The sequence below is a fragment of the Stegodyphus dumicola genome, chromosome X1 (assembly GCF_044657685.1).
Source record: "Stegodyphus dumicola isolate Sdum_Otavi_A_Nest chromosome X1, ASM4465768v1".
In the NCBI taxonomy this organism is placed as follows: Eukaryota; Metazoa; Arthropoda; class Arachnida; order Araneae; family Eresidae; genus Stegodyphus; species Stegodyphus dumicola.
Window position 1 is genome coordinate 197,342,764 of NC_140780.1, and position 25,774 is coordinate 197,368,537.

Sequence of the window (25,774 nt, forward strand, 5' to 3'; positions counted from 1 at the left end):
CCAGGCAGAAATATGAAAAATCAAACACCCAATTTTTTATCATTGCCCTTAGTTATTAAAATTCGACAACAATGATAATGAATAAATTTTAGAACACTTTACTTTCATATTAATTTACGTACGAGATACCTTACTTAATTTTTTCGCTTCACTGCGACTGAAATAACATGACTCGTATACATATTAATTGCACTTGTTTGGGGATTGCCTACAACTACACTTGTTACTGCACCTAATAACGGGCAAATATTTATGTTTGTTCTACCATTTAACTCTGACCTTACAATCAAGCTATCAAAGACTCATGAAATACTTTACCAAAACTCTCAAACCTTTTCCAACATGTATATTTAAAACTTTCTTATTTAAGGTTAACATAAGCGTATTGGTAGCACGATTCTTGCATTTTTTAAGGAAAGTGCAACTGCAGAAAAACTGAAAATTATTTTCATACTTGTTCGCTTATTTTATCAGTATGACAACAGCAGTTCACTTTTTAAAATTTTTAATAACCTTTTCAAATTTAATAATTAATTATGTTATATTTAAAACATATTGCTTGTTACTCCACAGATGTTTGACTGAGACCTGATGTGTGAAACAGAAATGAATTTGTATTAATTATAATTATCTCAATTTATTTTCACGTTTTCAGTAATAATTAATTTCTATTTCGCTTCATTCCAAGCTTGTATTTATATTTCCAAACAACCTGAATGAAAGTTTGCAGTCAAAAATGAATTATTTATAGTATTTTTGTAAAGCAAATATGTATGTTAATTCGAGGTATATTTTCTTTTTTTTTTCAGGGGTCCCACCAAGCAGCAGAATGAGAAATTTTAAGATGACTACAGAAATGCAGCAAGAAGAGAATTTCTCAAAATACTGTCACAAAAATGCATTGTATGTATACATTTCTGAATTAACTCAGATAAGAAAATACAATAAATGTGAGCAAATTAATATTTAATGTCTGAAATTAATTCAAAAATAACATGATAGCGACTATGAAAAGCTTCGATTAACAAAAAGAACTAATCATTTGCACTTTCATTTTTGTTTCTGATAGCTTAAACACATTCAAACCACTTACAATTAACCTTAATGAATTCGCATGTAACACTCGTAAATCTCATAAAACTACACTCTAAAATTGAACGCATATTCTTTTGTATCTGAATATTTATTTTCTTCTGTTTTTAATAACAAATCGGCTTCGAAACCTTAATTTTTATTTAGTTCCGAATAGGAAAATTTTTCAGTTCGTTTATAAACAATTTTAAATAAACCTTAGCAAAATTACTTTCTAAGAAGGGCAATAGGAGTTTTTCGCGCCTTGATAAACTAAAACAGGGGTGGGTAATAATTTTTAAAAAGGTCTTTTCAGCGTTTCATGCGGGCAGGGCAGTCGCAAGGTGTGAGGCGGCTTGTGTGACGGCCTTTTGCGGTGACAGGACGCTAATGTTTTAAAAATGTTACAGTTTAAAATAGCATTTTGTGCACTTAATTTCATATTTTTTTACTTTAAATAAGCCTAGGACGTAGGTAGGAAACACATGAAAATATCGTTGCACAGGATTTAATAACGGGCCGGATTAAGCAAACGAAAAGGGCCGCATTCGGCTTCTGCTCAAACCTGAACTAAATGCTGCGACAAAGATAACCTAGCAATTCAGTGTTCAAATTCAGCAATTCAGTAAAACAAATGTTCCAAATTTTCGTGACATTCGTGTACATATATATAAATCCTGCGCTATACAAAACGTGAAAATGCTTAAAAAGTTTTGTCTACGGACGAATAACCGTAATCACCAGAATGAATGCGAATTTACATTTAAATTTATTGTTGTTATTAAAGCTTTTCGTATTGATTAAATCATATTAATCACAAATTTCATAAACTGATGCCTGATTATTTACGTTAAATGATTCGCTGAAATGAAAACTTTTCAAGTAACAATCAACTTTCGTATCTTACTGAAACTTACTTTCGTTTCGTACTTACTTTCGTTCGTACTGGAAGAAACAGTTTCTAAAATTTAAGGACTGAATTCTGCGCAACCTGCTATATACAGGAGAGGCAATGGAATTGAAATGCAAAATTTACCTGAATTTTTTTGAAATAATTATTAGCAGCATAAAACTACAACATTAAATAAAAAGAACATAAAAATATAATAATTTTTTGAAATATTTAAATTTTAAATTGGGCTGCAAACGAAAAACTTCTTCCGTGTACTCACTTTAAGTTGCTATGCCAAAGCATAACTTCGCCATATCACAAAAGATTTCAGCTTAAATCATGCCTCCGTTGAAAACACTTTCATGGCGTAGACAGAAGCTCATAAACTGTCAGATTTCCATTGATAACTAAAACTTAGGAGCCGGGTTATAGGGGGGATTCTAGACATCTGCTCATATCCAAACAGGGGTAACTGAAAATTCATTGTGGAGTGTAACAGTAGCGGACCTATCACGACACGAACCTTATGGCTATGCCGCAGATCCGAAATGGGAAAATTCCCCAGCATTTGAAATCAATGTAAAGGTCCGAGATAAGGGGGTGCGTTCAGTTCCCTTTGATTTGCCCCGCAAGCCCCTTAACACCGCCTTCTTCACAGCTGTCAGTATCGTCAATTTTATGTCTTTATTGGCCCTATTAGATTTCCGGCAACGCTAACGAGCAGGGCCGTCCACGTTGACAATTTCACAGCAGTAGTTCTGAGTTAGATACCGTGAGAGAAAGTGAATTTAACAACTCTTTCTTTCCTTATATTTAATATTTTAAGATTTAAAATTTTAAATTTACAACTTCGGTCTGAATATTATAAAGAATTTTCTTCAGTTCCGTCAACAGGTATGTTAATTTATAGTTCAATAACTTTTAGAACTCTTATTTAATGCATGTTTATTTTTCGATCATTACTACGTAATTATTTTAATTATTAATTAAGAATGCCAATCAAAATTTAAATGCTATTCAATCGCTGAAAAATCAGAATATTTGAGTTACAGTCTAACATTCCCAATTCAAAATTATTTAATAAAAATGAAGCTTTATTCTTACGTTTGCTAGACAGTTTTTGAAAATTATAGCTATTACAAACATTTGCATATATGACTTAAGTAACATTAACTCTTCGATCTCATGTTCGCAGCTTAAGAGATACTACCTGATTTCGCTAAGTGGAATGTTCAGAAAATTACATTACTGTGGACTCAATTATACTATTTAGTTGATACTATTTTATGTGAATTTTACGTTAAATTTCTTAGAATTTTCATTATATTCCTAAAATTTTAGTAATTGTTCTAAATATTTAATGTGCCAAGTGATTCGAGAGTCTATTATTAATCCGAACTGTTGCTCGAATGTTATAGTATAATTTAGTAATAATATTATCTAAATTCCTATGCAAAATTAAACATAGAAGTTATAGCAAATGAAAAACATCTCGTATTGCCAGCAGGATGAGAAAAACAATATAACTTATCTTTTAAACAGAATTTTGATTGCAATATTCATTTACTAAATAATTTAAGAAAACAATACCGCACTAATCGACCAAATGCATGTTCTGATATTTTAAAGCCACAAAGTTCAAAACTCATTGCCGTACATAATACAGTTAAAGATGTTTCAAAATCTGATTATAGGCTTGAACATTTTATATACATGCGGAAAATAAGTACACTTTTTTTTAAGGAATTTAACACTGCGCGATATTGCAATGAAATAAATATAGGGGAAAAAATAAATAAATAAAAGTAAAATAAAATAAATAAATCAGTAGTTAAAATGTGTAAATGTTTTTGAAAGAATCGGAGTGAATAACTAATAATTCCGTCTGAAATTAATTCAAATATTTCTAGAGGCGTTAAAGCACATTTTTTGGCCCGTTTAGTAATAACCGCGTTTAATCTCCCACTACATGTTGAGACAATTACTGATGACTGACAGTATTTAAGTATGATGCTAATTAATATATGAACAATAATGAGCTTGAATGACTCTTCAGACAATATTCTGAAAACAATTTTTAGTAGCACATCTGATTAGAACTGAAAGACTAACACTCCGCAACTCTAAGAATATTATCAACATTTTGCTCAAGAAAGTTTCTTATCCGGAAGTGGCATAATTTGGCTTTAACAAATTCATCCGAAACATATTGTTAATATCCGATTGTTTCATGTTTCCCCACTGAATTTTTGGCAGTATTGCAATGCTTCAAAAGTTATTGACTACACTCTTAATATTACTAAGCTATTCATTTTAGTTCGTTGCCTCAGATTATGTATAATCAAAACAACTCTCGCTCTTCTTGCAGCGAATAAATTTATGCATGATAACTTGAAACCAAAGCTGCAATTTTAAAACAGAAAATACATTGCAATGAATTATACACGGTATATTCTCAAACAGTTTTTTTAGTGAAGTTTCTCCGATTTGAAAAAAAACAAACTATCGTATAAGAAATGGGTTTCAATTATAAGGCACACAAAGAATTTGTTACTAATGAAAGACATTAACTATCACACGATACAACAACACGCTTAAATTAAAATGTTTAACTGTAACCAGGGCAAAATAAGCTTAATCATCAATCTCAGTTTCAAATATGGCTTATAATTACGCAAAATTCAAACAAAAATTATTATTTATGGTGTTAAAAATTTGAAACATGCAGAAAGCTAAAAATTATATGTAGAAGTTTATTACCTGCAGACGCTTAAAGAGGCGCCTGTAATAATTCTAATAGTTTTCATTAATTTTAGCATTTTATTAACAGCATGTTAATCGAAAAGTAAGCGCTCTGAAGAGAAAACATGTGCACACTTTTGACATTTTCCCTTAAAGAATATCTACATCTATTTCACACGTAAATTTCCCCTAATGAATTTATCTATACTGCATGCTCACTTGTCTCATAAATCGAATTTTTAATTTATTTCCTCGCCTGGAAATTTAAGAATTGCCCCTACATATTTATTTAATAGTAATAATAGCTTTAATTATATATGCCTATTATTCTACTCATAATGTCTTCGCAATATATCTGTTAGTGGTAATCCCTTACTTTGATCAAATAAATTATTTTAAAAATCAGTTCTATTTATTTGGTAATTGATATAAATTAAATATCAGTAATAAATTAATAATTCAAATAGTAATTGAAGAAAAATTTGAAAAATGATTCGAATAATCTTTTAGCTCAAAATGAAAACATTGGAGGGAAACGATTAATAATAACAATTAAAAAAAAAAAAGACGCTTAAAAATTGGACACTAGCCTTAGTAACAATTCTGAAAATAATTTACAATAATAATTTTGGAAAGCTAAGGAATAAAGAGGAAATGGTCTAACTTCTGTCGATACTGCACACAAAAGTACACCCATTTTACGAGACAAACAGGCTTTAATTTAGCATAAGAGTGCATGTCACATGAAGGGGAAAAAAATCAAGTGCGGACCTAGAAGAACAAATTAAAGAATATATTGAAAATATTTTTAACCACCTAAAGATTAATCTCTAATAACTATTAATTAATCAAGAATAAATACGTACGTAACATTAAAAAGATTTGATCTGTTTAATGGGAAGGATGGAGATAGAAAGAAGTATTAAAAGTTTAAAGAAAAAAAAAATGATCAAAATAAATATTAAATAAGAATATATTTTTCTTACTCAATTCGTGCATTTAGAATTACGTCATTTAACGTAATGGATATCATAAGAATTATATTATCGTAAAATTTTATTAAGATAAGAACTGCATCACCATTTTAATCATAACAAAAAACATATCTCGGGTAAAGGAACCGGTCAGTCAATGCTTTATATAACGTTAAAAGGGGCATTATATCACAAGAGCATAAACATAGTTTTAAATTAATATGCTTTAAACAATCTTCAATCCCATTCGCCGTCGAATAGCCCAGGAAGCTTAAATTTATTAAATTTTACGCTTTGAATAGGTGGATAGCCACTAATTTTATATGTGAAAGTAGATCATCAACTAAACGTGGTCACTAATTTTAAGTATAAATACAATTTCTATAAAATTTACTTAATTATTTATAAGTTTATTAGTTGTTACAACGAAGTTCTCGTACAACTTATAATGAGCAGGAATTTAGGAAGTAATTCGGGCAATAAAATCAATTCTATTAGAATAGAAACCATTAAATCCATCCTTCTCTGCCCTCCCCCTCAAATGCAATATGTTTCTATAATGCATAGAACTTAAGTCTTGTTTAAAGAGATAGGCAATATATTAAAGCTTTTTTCCTTAACATATCACAAATAGTTAAAATTAGATGATGAATTACATTTGAATGAGAAAAGCCTATATAGCAGAATTTGAAAAAGTAAAAATCTAGAACAGTTTTTTTATAAAAATAAAAGTGTACGACAGATGCAAGAACAAAATTTTTCATCAGAATGGTGTAGCGACCTGTATCTAAGGAACTTCACATAACGAATAAGAATTCCATAGGTTAACGTAATATTAATATGCATATATATCCTTGAGAAGATACTGTAATTACTTAATTATAAAATATGTGACCCGGCATATTAATCAAAACGGCTAAATTGGAATGAATACACTGTTGCTTTAAATCAAAGGTTAAGTTCGAAAATGTTTATATAAATCCTAAAACGGATAAATGTTCAAAAAGAAATTGCTCATTCCCGTGATACTCTCCATTTTACTTGAAAATATAAGAATGATTACCAAATTAAATTTGCGATGTATGCCATGAATTTTATTTAAACACCTTTACCTTTTCATGCTTTTTTTAAAACTCATTTCGTTATGACGTGTAGCCATGAATTAATGTTAAAAAATCACGACATTCAAAATGCAATATTTAAACTTATTTAAATGGAGTATCTTTCTAAGCGCGGGAACTTATTAGATGCTACTCTTTGCTTATTGCATACACGGTTAAAAGAAATCATGAATGGACCAGGCGTAAATTATGCACCGTTTGATAATTAAAGAATGTCACCTAAATCGTAATTTAAAACCTTAATTTATAATCCTGACTTGAATCGTATCAAATGCAAGCAGAAATTCCGAGAGGGAAGACGAAACATTTTCTAAAATTATATTCACGCATGGTATTAGACTAAAGAGATATTTATTTACGCATAGTTAAACTAATTTATTTTATTTCATTTATCTTTAATGCTACACAAGTTTTATATCTTGCCGATCTTTCATGGGGAAACTTCTAAATATTTTTCAATAATTTCACAATAAGAATTACGAATAAAATATTACATATATTTTAAATAAAAAAAATCCAAATGAGTATGTATTACCACTTTATTTATTATTCTAATAATTGATTTTGATAACGAAATTAATTTTAAATTGTGAGAAATTTAATATAACCTTGCAAAACACGTCAACACACCTCTAAAATTTTAATTATACAAAATACATTGCGTTAATTTCTAAATTGTTACGAACTTTATTAGCGGAAAACATAAAAACAGTTACCATTATTTCAAAATATTTTTTATATATCAATAACCGCTCTTAAACAGGACAGTTTCTCTTAGCATTATAGCGATAGTGTATTGTTGCATGGTTGGCTAGTCAGATACACATATATAAATTTGGGCTGTTAAGTATTTTGTCACAGCATCATTCCTTATATCTGAAATATATATTCCGTTTGATAATAATAGAACTACCGTCTGTGCTACAGCACTGAGAAAATAAGCACGCATTTTAAATGTTGCTTAAACAATTCCCAAATTTTATGTATACATATATATGTACATATATATGTACATATATATGTATGTATGTATATAAGTTATAAGCAAAGAGCCATTTTCCTAACTTCCGGAGATAACAGAATCTAAAGTAAATATCCCATGAGATGCACATGCATAGTGAAGACGGTTGTCTATTGTTAAACTTCCGCCCCGTGCTCCGACAAGCAACAGATGCATGCTTTTTACCTGCATTGCATCTATTCTTTTAAAAGAATCACCGCTTTGCGAACATAATAGGATGATGTACCCCTCACTCTTCCAAAAAATCCTAAGATGAGATACTGAAATAAAATGGGGGGTTCCCTTTTTATCCGAGCGTCAAAGAGGCGTATCTTCCAAAAGTACTAGATCACGTAAATTATCGATCCCAAATGTATATTCTTTTTGTGCGTGGGTTTGCCAGGCATAAATAAGAGAACAGAGGTTGTTACGATAATGTACTTTTACCTAAACAAATATCTATTTAAAAAAAAGTTTCGCTAGAAAATAGGTTCAGTAGCTACGTTAGTGTGTAAAGGGAAAAAACATGAGCCCAGATGGTATATTTCCAGGAATTGCTAAACATATGAAATTATTGTCGGTTATAACTTTTCCGGTGGCAGCGGGCGGTGTGAGTAGTACCAAGCAGATTTAAACAGCATAGAATGCGTTTTGGATGGCAGAAGTTTAGTTCCGCTTTTGCTCACGTAGAAGTTCCGCTAAATAATCAGGATCCTGGAATTTATATGGACTATTTACCGTTTCTGCGCTCACGTGAAAGAGAAAACGTAGGGAGGTAAATGTATTTTCTGTCATTTTATAAAAACATTTATATTTGTCATTTACGTTAACTTTCCTATTTCTTTTATGCAGAATGATACATAGAAATTCATACCGAAATAGTCGATAATCCAATGTCTTGAAGACTGATCCCCTAAAACTCAAACACTAACACAGCAGCCATTTTTTGTTGGTATGGCTGTAAGCCATTATGCAAAAAATTCTGTATCGTTGCATTTTAAGTGGTATTTACCAGAACTGCATAGCTTAAGCTACTACATTCACAGCAACAAATCTCAATAGGATTCCCTAATTCAAAACTCCTGTTATAGCCATATTAATACACTAATGGAAGCACTGATTGGTACTCATCAAACCACTAAAATGATTTTTATTAATATCACATTATAATTGCTAAGTTTTTTCATTTATTTATTGCGTTCTTAAATCAGGTTTTGAAGTTAAAGGTTATTATTTGCAGTGCTGCATAAAAATTACTCCTGTTAACGAATTAACATTCACAGTGTTTCTGTAATGCGACAGATATGTTTTAGCTCTAAAGAGTAAGCTCCTCTTAAATCATTGATTATAACCTTCAAAAGATATTCTTGGTATTTTCAATACCTTTTCCTTTTATGAATAAAGTGTTACAGCATTCAACAACAGGAATATAAAATACAATTCAATCTATTTTCAACCTATACCAGATGTGTATCTACTGAAAGCTAAAATATTTTTTCAGTGTGTTAATATGATATCTTACGAATATTGTGTTTTTCGTAAATCTAATTATACTTAAAAACTGTAGCGTTTTTTCTTACGATGGCTATACAACTCATTAAATAATTTCTTTTAAAATGGGAAGGTAATTTTTATGACAGGGAATGGTTAAAAGAATAATCTTTAACTTTGATTGATTTTCAGTTGTTGGTTTTTATAAACTGAGCAAAAGCGTTGAATTTAAAAGAAAGGACATTGAGTACTCACATTCAGACGTTAAAAAGAGGACAAAAACGGTTATAAATTGCCTCTAAACGTGACAGAAGGAAAATTACATAGGCGTTTATTAGCAAGTCATTAACAACACAGAAGCAATTAGGAGCCATACCATTTTAAATAAAATGCAAAATTTTAATTTAAATAACATTTTATTAGTATTTACATAAAACATTCATTAAAAAACTCAGACAGAAATGTTTTTTACGTGTTTAATTTTTTACAGTATTTAAAGGTTATTTAATTGCCCCACCGGAATCGAAGCATTTAATAAAACGTTCAGTCGTAAAATCATGTTTAAAACATTTATCACAACAAATGATAATTTTTCTCCGTTTGATAATATTTTTAGTATTAATAAGCTGTAGCGTTTTTTTTTCGGGGGGGGGGGATGAATACAATACTTCACATCCCATTTGATCCTTCACACAATATATTAAATACACTAGCTGAATTTTTTCGTGTAACAGTTTACATGGCTATTATTATAGTAAACAATTGCTTTTCATATCGAAGTGCCATGAAGCCGCATTTAGCAATATTTTACGGCTGTGAAATTCTGATTAGAAGGCTGCCCGTTATATACCAGTACCATATTCGTTCTCGAATAAACTGGAACGTCAGCAGCTGATAGAATTAAATTCACTAATTAAATTATCTTTATGTTACTAAAATTTGGAATTATTTGCATATTAAAATTTTATGCATAGTAATACGAAACATTTAAATGCAGCTAGGTTTAACATCTTCGTATATAACAGCATGCTAATTTAATTAAAGATAATATAAGTAAAAATTATATACAAACAATTGTCTGCGAGATCTGCTTTTCTAAGAAAAGATTTTTAAAATAACTTTTCACGATAACTTCATTAAAACATTTATTAGGATTATTAAGGAACTACTTACAGCAAAAAATGAGAGGCTCTGAAATTTACTTGCCATGTAAAAATGATTATATAATTTAAAAGGAACCTAACGCCTTGCGGCAAAAGCTAGATAAAAATATCAACATCGAAAAGAGACTAACAGATAAAAACCAAAAAAAGGGGGGGGGGAAGAAACTTCAGTGAAGTATCTCATGCCCTACGGACCACATACTACTATCAGCACTCAAGATGTTAAGAAAAAGAAACGGAGAATCACAAAAAAGCCACTTAAGCCCTTTCTTAACATTCATTCTTTCTCCTTAATCTTATTTTCTTTTATTTCCTAGTGGGAAACAAAAGCGTAAAAATACACGGCAAGTGATGATACTGAGGTTACATCAGAGGACTAATATTTTTTTTTAATCGCTAAAACAATAGGACTTTTTTATATCTTTTCTTTTACTGAAAACTTATTATACAATAGTTGTAAATATATGTCTCAAGTTCGATTAAAATAAATCTGCTTTTTAATTGACAACAACATACGGTTGCACTTATTCCCTTACTGGAAGGACACACAGATTTAAAGGAGGGATACGACATTAGCAGCTTAAAAAATAACTCGAAATTAAAATACAAATATGTCTATGTATATATTGTTCTCTGCTATTTAAAAATAATTTAAGGGATATCCTTTTCAAAATAAAATATTCTTTACATTAACAGCAAGAAAAAGTATCGCAGTAAACCGGAATTCGATTGAATGATATTGAGAAAATTTCATACTGAATTTTTAAAAAAAATTATTTCGCATGCATTTTTTTTTTTTTTTTTTTTTTTGGGCCAGATAAAATGCAGTTAAACACAAACGACAAACAGAGTTTCCAGATTTAAAAACAATTTCTACAGGAGCTCCAAAAAAAAATGCTTTATTGATTCTCAGTGATATTACATCACACTCTGTACTTCTACTACCATTCTACTTTTTATCACATTTGATATTAATAACGCTCTGATGGTCTTTAAGTAGAATTTCTTATATGATACTATCTTCCAATGACACTAAGCTTTAAAAACGATACTGTACTTCTAATGATACCTTGAGTCAACTACACTGTCTTTATATAACTTTACTTAAAATAAGAAAAGTAAAATAACACTGTGATTGTTAAAAACACTGTGATCAGTTAAAAAATAATTAAAAAGAAAAACTTAACCAACCTATATTTCGATACATTTTGTCAATAATTTAATTTTACAAAATTACTCCGGTCTATGCATGAAAACAAAAGTAGAGTTCATCCAATTTTCATTTTCCTTTCAGAAATACTTTTACAGTAACTTCAGATGTGAACTTTCTAATCCGAATTTTCTCGTCGAACCAAAATACCGCTGCTAACTTATACATCCGATGGACATTCTCTACAATTCCAAAACTTTTTCAGTACCGTACCTATCACCAAATGATTTCTACAAACTGTTGTCATATAATACTTTCATTTTATAAAATTGTTCGCAAATGATATACTCCTCGTTGTTTCGAGATATTCTTTACTAATTAAGAATAAAAAGACCGTTCAGGGGCTATTGATAATATTTAGTAATGAGATCAAAGCGCTGTATAACAGTATGCAAAGACATACATAATAATAGCACTCGAAATTCAAATTATAGAAGTCATATGCAAGGGAGTTAAGTAAGTACAAGATTACACAAAAAACTACACTACATTAATTAATACATTGCCTTTGTCACTTTAATTTTTAATAACTGGAAACTTTAAATGATACGCAATAAAAAGTATATAATTTAAAATATTTGTGTTGCACAAGCATTTTTAAACATCATTTCAGACGCTATCGCACTATTCGTCATCCCTTCCAATATCCTTAGTAGCCCTGAAGGTTCATGTACCATCGGATGGCAATTACTTGATTGTTCCAGAAAAACTTTTTTTTAAACTAAAACAATAAATATAACGCCCAAAACATGTTATTAAAAGGTGTAAAAGGATCTTGTAGATTTTGTAACCCAATTAGTTAAATAACTAAATTTTATCAAAAATAGTTTAGGCTAAAACGCATAAAAATGTTTTTTTTTTAATAATTTTCTCAAAACAAACTTTATCTCTCAACAGTTCAGAAAGTTCCAAAATAAATTTCATATATTTTCATGAGAGCTCGCAAAAGTCAGCATCTAATACACCGAAATGCCATTTATAGCAAATGAACGGAAAAACATCTAGTATTTAGGGAATCTTTAACTATTTTTCTAAATTGAATCATCACATTTTCTAAATCAAGTTCCAATTTTGTAACAGAAATATTTTGCTAAATTTAGAACTCGGATGTATGACCGACGAAGTGATAGCACACATAGGAATTTCTCGTATGCCTAAAAAGCTAGAAGTTGCTGATTTGGCAAATCCAATAATAATAATAATCTCCTCGTTCAATCCGCCATCAAGTTAGGAACCGGTAATACGCTAATAAAAGAACTTGAAAATTTTTCTGAAGTTCATTTTCACATAATGTTTTCAAGATTATTTCGAAAAATTTATTTCACGGCAGAGAAAATGTATTCTATCGTGCAAATAACTTAACGAAAATGTAAACGAAAGAATTTTAAAATATCTTATCACGACCCCTTAAATTTTTACAAGAACCAGATCCGAGTTACACTCGCGTAAACATAGAAATAGCAAAGCAAATTCTCCATTTAATTATTAAAAAAGTAAAAGTTACTAAGCATAAAAAATGCATTCAGTATTACAACATTATGGCCAAGTTTTTATTACCTATTCGCACTGTTCACGTTTGGTATTCATAAATTTATAATTTAAGCGAAACATAATTCTGTTTCGGCTTATGATATGTAGTTTAAAGGAAGACGAGCTGAAAGTGTTAAATGTAGGTACCAGCTGCTTCATCAGTTCAAAGCAAATATCATGAAGTATATATATATAAGAGTGTGCTTGTGAAACATCTCTGCGTATTAAGTAATTTCAATCAATACTGCCGTTTCTATACTTAGTACAAGCACTGGGAGTTAAATAAATAGATAAAACAAAATAAGGTATTAAAAAATAAGAAGCTTCAATGGCAGCTGATCGCTTGCTGTTTCTTTATGCATTTCTTTGCATAATAAAGTAAATAAACAACAGCAGCTTGAGACAGTTCTATCACTTTCGGATATCCTCTGGCATGTCGCAGATGATAAACAAAAACTGCTTTTGCACCAGAACGTTTAGCTTGGAACCGTATCGGAAATTCAACATCAACATTTTTCTGGTTGAAAGTTATGGTTACTTTGAAACTACTGTGAGAGAGGGAGGGGGAACCTCTTTCAACATCTTTCATCGCTTCAGCTGAAATGCGAACAAAATGTACGCAGCAATTTAACATGTTTTTATTTATAGGAAGAAACCTACGATATAATAAAGGATATATAACGATGTAATAAAGGATGATCACTTTACTCACGAAGCCACGTACTTAAGACACAGTACATGTAAGCCATGCAATCAAAACACTTTTCACCAGTCTAGCTTCTACTCACGCAGATTTTCAACCTAAGCGAAAAAAAGACTTCTGTAATTTCAGATATATTCAAAATAAATAGGAGCAGTTCGTTTTAGAAATAGTATTATAAGAAGACAACTCTATATTCCGGTAGAGATCGTTTTTCGCTTTACTTAAATTTAAACAACATGACTTCGAAAATATGTATGACAAATGATAGAAATATTTAAGCGTAAATTTTAATATTATTCTATCAAACTGCAAACAAAAGCTGCTACAAAGTGACAACAATAATTTACTTAAGAGTCAGGGGGAAAATTATTTCTAAAGCGTTATGCCCTTTTCGATAATAATAATAATAAAAAAAAAACACCTTTACTTCTGTTTCCTAGTTGTGAATTTTATACTTAAGAGTTTGTTTCCTTATTTACAAAAGGTACTGAAAATTCTGCACATTAAATGATCAAATAATAATATTAACCTTATTTCTAAACTAATTTTAAAGCCAAACGCGCTAATGCTAAATGCAAGATGAAAGCAAAACATACTTAACTGTTAACAAAGCCAACTCGAAGCAAATTCTAAATCAAACAAGAAAGACAGTGAACAAGCGTGAAAACGATACAGAAAATATTTTAAAAAGAAATACAACGAACATTCTGTACAACCATATCATGAATAACAAATATGGTAATTTAATAAGAATCTTTCTAAGATAATTTTAAAGAACGATGAAAGTTTTTAAGCCAATTTTTTATTTGAAAAATCAAATACGGAACATTTTTACAAAAGTTATAAAATTTATTCAATATTCCAGTTTTCTGAAAAAATTTAAACCTTTAAAATTACAGCGATATAACATACATATAATTAACATGCATTAATAAACAAAATTCTTTTTTGTTAACATTACTTAAACTCTAAATAAAAAATAATAAGTTTAGAGTATTACATTTTTATAACTTAGTCAATTTGGATAATTCATAGCTTCTCGCAAAATTTCAGTACTTTGAATGAACATTTATGTGAATTAAACTAATATATACCTTTTAATTCTAATTCAATATTTGCAGTCCTCTACGGTTGATTGAAAATTTGGTAAAGTATTTCACTACGCATGTGTATCGTCAATTAAACAATTTCGCTCGTGCAACATTCATCAACAATGAAAGGATAAAAATAAAGTTTCATGAATAACCACCAGACGGCGCTAGATTCTAGTAAACAAAAAAAGGCGGAATGTCACGTGGTCTATTCAAATAAGGTGTCATCTTCCCATGAGACATAATGGCGTCAGAGTCGTGATAAATTGCACAGAAAACTAAACGGGCCGCCTTTGTCTAGCAGATCCTCTTTATGATAACGAATGGTTTTCCTTCTTCCCTAGAATTACCCCAATGGTGTGCAATAGTGTTTTCGATTGGCTCTCAAAGCGAATGTTTCCACCCTAAGGAGTGGACTTGTACGAATGTCTTTCTAACGGATAGGAGGACACTATTATGGGTGGTCGAGTTGTCAACAATATTAACAGCCTTTTTAGAAGAGTTTCCACACAAGCAAGAGTTCTAGGAGTGAATTACAGAAACAAACACCTGTGAAAGGGGAATGTCCGTTTAAAGTTAAATGAAAATAAGTCATATAATATTTAAAATTAAGCTATTTAAACGCTGTATTTATTTTCCATCACGCAGTAGGTTCACGCAGGCAAGAGAGCAGAAGCAAAAATTTGCCTTTCCTGAGAAATGTGAATATGATTAATTTTTAAACAGCACGCACTTACAGCTTACAATATTTTTACTTATTCCGATCTTCTCAGTATCTAGCGCATAACACGGAAGCACGAGAGAGGGAAATTGTTCTAATGCAGACTTACTGAGTATGTGGTATAATTTGCCAAACTGATAGATTAAATCAACAAATTGGAATGCCATACATTAATATTCTGAATCTTATGTCTACACGCCATATATTAATTATGTGAATAATTAATTAACACCACTATTTGCCATAAGCTGACATAATGATATACTTTTAAGAAACAATGCTCTACTTTCTAACGTACGCTCTGTTAAAAGTCTATGAATCACCCCCCCCACACACACACACACACAAACACTTCTCTCGCATTTCGTGCAATAAAATAAACGGATTTTGTATGATTACTAACCTCAAGCAAATACACATGACTGAATTCGTGGTTTCAAATGAAAAAAATTCGCTTAAATTATACCTCGAAGAATAAATTTATATATTTAAATCAATATTTAACATAAACAAATATTTTAAGGAAATAAGAAAATTCCAAAAAACTTATTTACCGAATGTGAGGAACTAGGCTATCATGCGAGAGGAAATGTAATATTTTCCTTCTCGTAGTTTTTATTTATTTAACTCAGTCACTTACTTGTTTACCTGATATGAGCGACCCAAACCGATAAGTCGCTATCTTATAAAATTCCCAATTTTTTTTTCATGTGTATACCCCCTTTTTTATAAAAGAGAAGGGGGAAAAAAGGGAAGAATAAGATCATCTGCATCAGTGATTCGTCAACTTCTTCTGAACGAAACAACCTCATTTTAATTTCATTAAACTCTTCTTAATTCCGTTTATTTTTCAAATGATTTAGCATCGATTAATGTGACACCTTAATATACGTGGAAAATAGTAGCTTTAAAATTCATCAACACCAATCATCAATATTTCATCAGAAATCAATAATAATACAGTCCTGTACTTGATTTCTAATACGGGGGGGGGGAATAGATGTTTCAATAATTTTCAGAAACAAACACCTGTGCTTTCGCATTTGCGTAAATACAGGGATTTTGTACTATTATTTAACCTGAAGGAAATTCATTTGATTGAATTCGTGGTTTCAAATGGAAACTTAACTTAAATGATAATTATTATTAAAGAGTATTTACAAATCAGGATATTTTTATTGAAGATGTGGAGGGAATAAAAACTTGCTGCAAGATGAAAATCATGAACATGATTAAAATTGAGTTTTTGCTCCAGGCTTGAAATATAATTTAGTACTTACGTATTATCCCGTCGACCGGCCAAGTAGCGCGATTCAACGCCAATTAAGAATAACTTTAGGATTCTGCAGTAACAAAGGGCTACTGTCGACCGTTGAACGGTGTTGTGGTGTGGTGTATTTAATTATGGCAAAGCACACTAGGGCTATCTGCCTAAGGGGGCGGGATGCCTTCGTGGAGGACTTTCTAAGGGAAACTGGCTCGTATACACGTTACACATGGGGAAAACCACGAAAACACCCATGCAGCCAGCCCATTCGCGGGATTCGAACCTCGGACCGAACTACCTGTGTTCAGCGACTTTACCGCTCGGCTACTGGTGGGCCAACCGTTGAACGAAAGACAGTTTTAAGCAAATCATTTACTTCTGAGTAATATGGCGCGGGACGAAAGGCGCTAGTGTATCACCCCCCCCAAAAAAAATAGAAGACTTAACAGATGCTACAAAATATTACAAATAAATGGAAGTAACACGATTTTATAAATCAATCACAACAATTCATTTGATAAGAACAAATAACAGACCACAATAACCGAAATATTTGTCTTAATTGACATTTATTAAAAATTTAATTGTATTTAATACCGTTTTCAATCAATATTTATTAATTAATATGCAAATAGTTTCTACAGAGGTATAAAGAGCAACTATTAACGATTTATGAAAAAAAAAAAAAAAGCTTAAAATGATTAGTTGTATGCATCCATTTCCGTCAAATTTTTCTCGTTGCCATTCGTCGTCAAAATGCAAAAGACGTCATTAAGGACATCGTAGCGGAATGCAAATGTAAGGAAGAAATTTACTATTTAGATAATCTCTAGATTTAAATTGCTCACAGCTTATTTACGATTGTTAAGAAAATATGCTAGCATATGAAGTAGTACTACATGCTCTCTTGTGATTGGATGTACTAATCCAAACCCCCCATGACCAGGCTGTCCAATGAAGTCAGAGAGATCTGCCTCATTTATTTAAATACCCAGCGAATACTGAATGCAGCTAGTAACCATAATTTCTTGGAGCCTTTTTTAAGCAGATTTTATTACTTTTGCATCATTATCTGTGAAATTTCCAGAAAAATACAGACAAACGGAAAACGTCTGAGAAAATGATTAATTTCAAGTGGTTCATAATAAATATGGAGGATTCTTCGCTTTCCAAAAAGGGCAGCCAGCTGATGCTTCTGCCAATCAAGTTTCTCAGGCGGAGTTAGTATTATAAAATCTTTCTTATTATACCTATTCAAGTCTTTTTCCTTGCAAATTAAAACAAAACAAATAAATAATTTAGCAGTTTTATTAGATAGTTCTCCCTAGGACTTAGACGTAGTACCCAATAACGCTATACGTAATAGCATATTTTTTAAGAAATTAAAAGCGGGAGATAATTGTGTTTAATGGAAAAGGATTGAACTACATTACATTTTTTTTAGATTAGGACAAAGCTAGAGATAATTAATTATCTGCATACGAGGAGGGATGCCTTCAGAGGAGAACGTTTTAAGGGAAACCGACTCATAATTTTGTTCGATTGGTTTGCTTGGTCATGGTAAAGCACTCGAAGGGAAGGGATGCCTTCGTAGAGGACTTTCTAAGGGGAAGTGGCTCGTATACACGTTACACATGACTCTATTTGGATAACACATAAATGAAATAGGATGACGGCTGAATCAAGTAGAGTTGAAATAATTAAAATTGGGTTGAAAACAAAACGCAACACAATAAAGTACCTAATAGAAAAACCGGATTTAAAGAGAATTAAATAACGAATGCTGCTTTCCCGAATCCTCCGGGAAAGCAGCAGTGATTTTCAGACTTTTCAAAAAAAATAATTGATGGTTACATCAATATCAGTAAAGGACAGAAATTCGCCATCAAGCGAAAATGGCTTCTGAAACTAATTCGGGTCTCAGATTTTAATTGATCTCATTAACTCCTTTTAAATAATGAAAAGAATGAAGCGAAGTATTATTAATATGTTGAAGTTCTATTCATCCGTAACTACATAATAATAACGCATCGGTGGCGAAGCAGCTATGACTGCTGAACACTAGTAAGTCGACCCGCGTTTAGACCTTGGCGAAAGGGTGCATCTCTCTCCTTAGGCAAGATTAGACAGACTTCGCGTGCTCAGATAACTTAGTCAGCTCAAGATTACTCAAACAAGTAACCAACCTACATAATGATATATTTCTGAGCTTAACACATCTTAGATAAAGAAATGATTGCTTTCAATTTCGCTTTGTTTCGGCATTTTGTAATAAAGATTAGGTGGTGTTCTTATATAAAATTTTAATATTTCAGGCAAATCTGAGAACTGTGCGCCACGTCCACCAGTGTCCGAATGGGTAGCTGAACGCCAGTAGTTCGATCCGGGTTCAAATCTCGAAGAAGGGACTGGTTACGTGTGCTTTATGCCATACGTAACAAGACTACGAGCCAGCTTTTCTTCGAAAGTTAACTAACTATAAAGGGATCTCATCCCCTAATAATTACAGCGCTCGTGTGCTTCGCGATAATCAACTAAAGAAAAAAAAACATGTGTTCACTAATATCTTTTATTATTTCGCATAAATATTTAATCTATTATATTTTATTGCTGCACCCTCCTTTCATTTTTACGCGTATTTCATTTGCCCCTGGCGGCCACTTTGGGAATAACCGGAAATGGTAAACAGTTTATAAAAATAAAAATGCTAAGTCTTACGTGAAATGACAACAATGCACGAGGAGCCGCGCTGTTTTCATGTAAGAACTACATACATTTCGTGAAGAATGTACTCTTTGTTTCAACATAAAATATTTCCAAAGTTTAAGTGCTAAAAGATACTCTGTGAGACAAATATCCATCACTTGACGATTAAATAGTCATCACTTGGCTTGTAAATATAGCACTCACCTTTGTTTATAAGCTTGTTCTAAATCATGATTAGAAACCCTTGATATTATATCCACATTTAACTTAATACATTGCTACCAATGTTAAATGTTTCGCTAATAAATCAAAAGAGGAAACGAAATCACATGTCATAAAATGGAAAAGAAATCAAACTATCAGTTAATTTATCTAATGGCTGCAGAAGAAAGCAGAGCTCTGCAAAACTAATACGAAACGTGAGCTAAGTTTATACGAATTATTCCAAATAACACTTTATATTTTAAGTGTTGTTTGGATATATTGCTCTAAATATAACAAAAATGTTTTAAGTGCTGTTTATGAATGTAAATCAATTCTAACGGCGATGAACGGCTTTTATGTGTTATTTTTAAACAAATTTTTCAAACGTAAACTTTTTAAGAAGTTGGGTACAGCAATTAAATTGAAAAAAAAAAAAAAAAAAAATGGTCGGCTTGAAAGAAACAAGCGCTCGCTGGCGCTATCTAAGCGCTTTTTATGTTCACTCATGGGCGATTTTTTAACGGATGCAAAAAAGCAGTGTATTTCTTGCTGCAATATTTCATAGCAAACTGCTGGCATAAAAATATGATTTTAATTAGCAGTGGGCGTATCTTGTGCCGGTGCTGTACGCAGGTTTATACTGCAGATTTATAAATATTATTTAGCAGTACTATTTTAATAGTTTCAAAAATTGTGATAAAGCATTTTGATACCTTTGAATATTTTGTGAGTAAGAAATTTTGGTAAGAGTACAGAGCGTGTCTCAGTTTAGTGATAGAAAGGATCAACTGATTCGCATTCCCATTGTTTCTGAATTGAGTTATGCAAAAATCTCATGAAGTATGAACCCTATCGTTAAAACTCCCCGTTACCTAGCATATTCAGAATTTTCATCATAATAATTTTATTATTCATTTAGAAGTGTTATTGAAAGCTGATTTCAGCTATTCCTACGCAACATTATATCAACTACATAAATATTATATTATGCATAAGGCTCGGAGTTTTATTTGCAAATGCTATTTCTACTTCGTAACGTTTTACCTGCTCTTCATTATACATGAACTGATGCCACACACTAACACAGCCCTCAATTTGCACATCATAAGAATCACTTTTTAAAGAGACAATGAACACTTCTAGCCAACATCTCCAAATTTCCTCAATATTTTTTGAAACTTCGCAAGTACATTTCTCCAGATTGTTCAGCAGTTTCCTCATAAACGCCGTACATTAAAAAAAAAAAAAACTAAAATTCTGCATAGGAGAGCTTTCAAAGCACAGAGGCTTTTATCTTTCTTTAAAGATTGTAATATGACTGAATAACTTCGGAACGACTGTCATTATATAAGAGCAAAAGTGAATTGTCTAGGCCCACCAGCGGTCGAGTGGTCAAGTCGCTGAACACTAGTATTTCGCTCCAGGCTTCGAATCCCGGCGAACAGTCTGGCTGCGTGGGCGTTTTGTGGTTTTCCCCAAGTAACATGTATACGAGCCATTTTCGCTTAGAAAGTTCTAAAAGAAAGCATCCCTTCCCTTAGGTAGACCGCCATCGTGTGCTTTGCCATAATTAAACTTGTTCATGATGAAAGTTCTAAGCTTTTTGCAGCCAGATTTTATTTAGACTTACTGAACTTTAATTTATATACTTTCAGGACTAACATTTCTTACTTTTTACCGTTTAATTTCTATATGCAGATTATGTAGTTTTCTTCCGACTGCTTTATCTATATGAACCAGTGAAAGACTAATTTGCATAGTTAGATAATCTGATAAAAACAAACTAATCTAAAATACGTGACGTGCAGTTAAACTTATCTTTTTGTTTGTTTGTTTAGATATATTAAAACGCTAAATTCAACTTATACTACAGTGCAAAATTTTACGATTTCTCCAATATATTGCTTTCAAAGAAACTTACGCATACGTTACTTGCCTCAGTAACGGATTCCACACACACACGCATTAAATATGGCTCAATCTTATGCGCCTGTCAGCAATCTAATATGTATACACCTTTTTTTTTTTTTTTTTTTTCTGTTGCACTCCAGAGTTCCTTTCCCTCCTACCAACTTTCGTTAGAAATATAGGCCCTACTCAACAAGATATCTTTCTCTATTACCTTTCCTGAATTACGGTGATCACAGTAAGTGAATGAATAAATAAAAAAAAATTCCAATACCATATATAAAGCACGTCTATTGTGAATAAATAACTAAATGGGAATATTAAAGCATCTCTATACATCTTCGCCATAACGTTATTTGAATCAAGACTTCCTTGATGGCTGTTAGGCTGCCATTAGAGAAATTACATCGACTAGAGACGAAACACTCGAATTATTCCCATGTGGATTGAGCTTTACGAGCTAGTCGCAACGTCCCTTTAATCCTCTTCCAACAAAATACTCCCTTTTCGGGAACTGTCGCAAATTTCCTACTTTAAAAGGGAACAACACAAGATAGAGGCGCGCATTTAGGGATTTACTTGGGTCCATAAGTGACGTTACTTTGGATGTAGCGCTTTTCAAATAACGTTGTCACTTTTCAATACATTTTTTTAAAATAATTTTTCACAGGTTAAAATCCCTCCTGTTCCTTATTTTGGAGGAAACCGAAAATAATTTAACAGTCTTTTTATTTGTTTGAATCACAATTACAGTTTTTGCGTATCAGTTTACACCCCTGCAAAAAAGCATTATTGTCACTACCACATGTATGCACACCCATATATACAAATATAAATATATATAATTATAAAATTATAAAAAATATTAGGATATTATCTCTATAGACTATTACAGACAAACTGAAAACGAATATAAATGTAAGGAATGCAAAATTTTGCCAAGCAAATAACACGACACATGGATGCATTTGCAATGAATAACGAATGCATATTCGAAGTTACATGTATTCAGCTTATTCGGAGACTTATAATAAATTAATTCAGATTAAAATGCGAATCGTTCATGCGATCTACATAAAACGCATTTTTACTTCTAGAAGGACAACTGCTTTTGGTTAATGATAACAGCAGGGGGAAAATGCAGTTTCTTTGTTTTTTTAAAAGCAGATACATGCAGTAAGCACATTACTGATAATTATAATGTACAAGTCAAATGTTTCGGATATTGAATCTATGAACAGATGACAATGATCTTACTAAATCAAAGATCAAATGTTGTTAAACATTTTCGATTCAACCAGAAAAGGAGAGGGTAATTTTTTAAATCCAAAGCACCCAAGAGGATGTGTTCGATAGGGATATCTTTATTGATTCGAGAAGCAAAATGACTGTTACTTACCTTAAACAAGGAGAGACGAGAATTTAGTAGAAATTCTAAAATATTCAATACAGTCATTAATAACAAAAAATATATAATAAGGCGTATATAAAACTGCATTCAATAAGTTATTCATATAAACTTATTGAATTAAATTGTAAATACCTATATTATTAACTTAAATGCACATAGTTATCAATATAGTAGTGAATCCTTAAATTATTAAAATGTTTTATTCATGAAAAAAATTCAAGTTAATGCAGCATGTTCTGAATGAAGTGACCGAATTCAATGAATTCCCTCACTGATTACATGTGACATAGTGGTTTGCTAGCAAAATAAGTAAGCGAGTAAGTTTGCTAGGGAATCAGTGAAGCATAAAAATGCTATTCCTGAGTTTTAGTTGAATGGAATAATACTTTCTACCAGGTATCCGAAAACAAGCTAGAAAGTATCTTTCTTGATTTCAACAAGTTTGATTTATATGGAAAGTACACGCATGAAAAAATCCTGGCTCAGCAATTTTACAGTTTAGGGAGAGAAATTTCAACCACATTTCAGGACAGTAAATAAAAAAAAAAATAAAAAAATAAAAACTTAAATGTGTAAAAAAAATTCGAACTTTGAAACCTGAATAGTATAAATAACAGCAATAAAAATAACAATGATTTAATATTTTCAGGAGGAAGAACCTTTGTCTTAACGCTCTTAAACTTATGGCTTGGTTAAAATATAATACAGACAATAAGAGAACAAATTAACATTTAAAGAACAGCTTTAGCAAGACCGAAACTTACACAATACATCTGCTAAAAACAGAGTTTTTTTGATTCAATAATTACTCCAGTAAATGCACTTCCTTTACATTTTATTTGTATACGCTCCCTACTAGGCAAGTCACGTGTGTTTTGGGACCGAGAAGCTACTAAACAAATATCGCGGGTATAAGCGAGCTTCGAGAGGTAATGTTCCTCTATCTAGCGCTAAGTGCTCATTCTAAAGACACTAAGTGCTAACTCTAGGTTTTATGGAGATGACTTGTTAAACTCCTCTCCCACCATGCGTTTAGGAGAGAATCTTAGAGCCCTGGCTTACTACTTATGATCTCATTAAATCATATCCACGGGTGCTTGCTCTTTATACCCTCTGTTACTCCAACTTTTCCACCAGAACAAGCTCGAAAGTTCAGTGAGAGGAGAAACATCTTCCGAAACTCATGAGACGTCTTACTTCATGGGCACAGAAAACACTTTGAGCTTGTGAATAAAAGGATAGCTTTCTTTTTCGGCAATGGTAGTAGTAAAAACAAATGGATTTTTTTTTTCAGGATTTTTCAAATTTCAGCCATTATACCTTTCCACAATGCAACATTTCTTATCACATGAAAATATTTTTCGTTGGGTACTTGAACACCAACGAATGATAACGGCATTCGGAAAAAACCTCGCCTGACTTAAAGTCTGTGATGTAACCCGTCAACAAAAATTAAGGGGGGGGGACTAGACGAATAAAATATAAAGAAAAAAATTTTCATATATATAAGAAATGGTTTATGTAAAATAAGTTTGTTCCGGCATGCGCTTTATACTTATGGCAGCCAACTTCCTTCTAAGAGTTTCTATGGGAATGTATGCTAGGACTGTCAATACAGTAGCCGAATATTTTCTGAAAGAAATGAACCAGTAATTGCTGTTTATATGGGAGAAATTGAAAAAACTATTTTGTTTTGCCACTGGAAATCAAACTCTAAGTGCAGCTGCTAGTGAACTAACAGATGTCATCACCTTTTGCAAATCAAAATCCGAAGACGTAAGAAAATGATATGCCATATAGTCAAAAATACTTACGCTTTAAGAAGTGGTCCCTATGAGAGGTTTCATCCTATATAAATATTAAGATAAATATTTTTTTACTTTTAACTTCCTTCGTGTTTAAAAAATAAATGAAGCAATGTGTTTTCCATGAGAAGCAAATTTCTATTCTTCCTTTTATTTATTGTTGCCATAATGAAGATAGATTTTTAAAGACAGGCACATCGTATATAAACTGAACGTTTCTGGAATGTAAGGAAACAACGTTTTTTCACTAAATAAAAGAAATATAACGTTTACATGCTTATAAATGTATATTTATCTCCAGTCGCAGATAAGTGGAAGCAACCATTTAGAGCAAATATGAAAATCATTTTCTTTATATTTGATTCGCGCAGTTTTTCCCCCTTTAATGGTTTTGTATACAGGACACACCACAGACTTAAAAGTCAGTTAAGGTTTCATTACGAAGCTGAAAAATTCTTAATAAAACATTAAATACTATGATTACAAATTTAAGGTAAACTGTTTTATTTAATTACGGAAAAGCCCACTAAGCCTATAAGGAATGTTCAAGGGGAGGAATTTATTTGAAGATGACTTCTTAAGGGAAATTTTGCCGTATTTGGATTAGAAGGAGGAAATCAGCGAAAGCTTGAGATAGCCAACCCTTTAAGGTCGGGAGTAAGATAGCCAACTATTAGTGCTCCGACTGGAATGGTGAACGGCTTCACATTAATTCAGATGACAAACACCACATATCCCTCAGCGCTGTATTCTTTAAGAAGAAT

At 31.5% G+C, this 25,774-nt stretch overlaps 2 long non-coding RNA genes across 12 annotated transcripts in view; one reads left to right on the forward strand and one right to left on the reverse strand.

Moving 5' to 3' along the window:
* The window catches only part of LOC118180841 (uncharacterized), a 51,755-nt gene extending 50,747 nt beyond the window's left edge, over window positions 1-1,008 (forward strand). Inside the window, exon 7 of the long non-coding RNA XR_004756776.2 lies at window positions 810-1,008. This is a non-coding gene — a long non-coding RNA (uncharacterized LOC118180841). The remainder of the gene's footprint in view (window positions 1-809) is intronic.
* LOC118180835 (uncharacterized) overlaps window positions 1-25,774 on the reverse strand; it is a 189,911-nt gene that overhangs the window by 135,020 nt on the left and 29,117 nt on the right. For 2 of the 11 annotated variants that reach the window (XR_004756757.2, XR_015038583.1), the window contains exon 2: window positions 13,907-13,995. The exons of 3 other annotated variants lie outside the window; for them this stretch is intronic. This is a non-coding gene — a long non-coding RNA (uncharacterized LOC118180835). Of the gene's footprint in view, window positions 1-13,897; window positions 13,996-14,991; window positions 15,083-25,774 lie in introns of those variants that run through there. 6 more of the 11 variants (XR_004756772.2, XR_004756765.2, XR_015038581.1 and 3 more) reach the window with 5 other exon arrangements.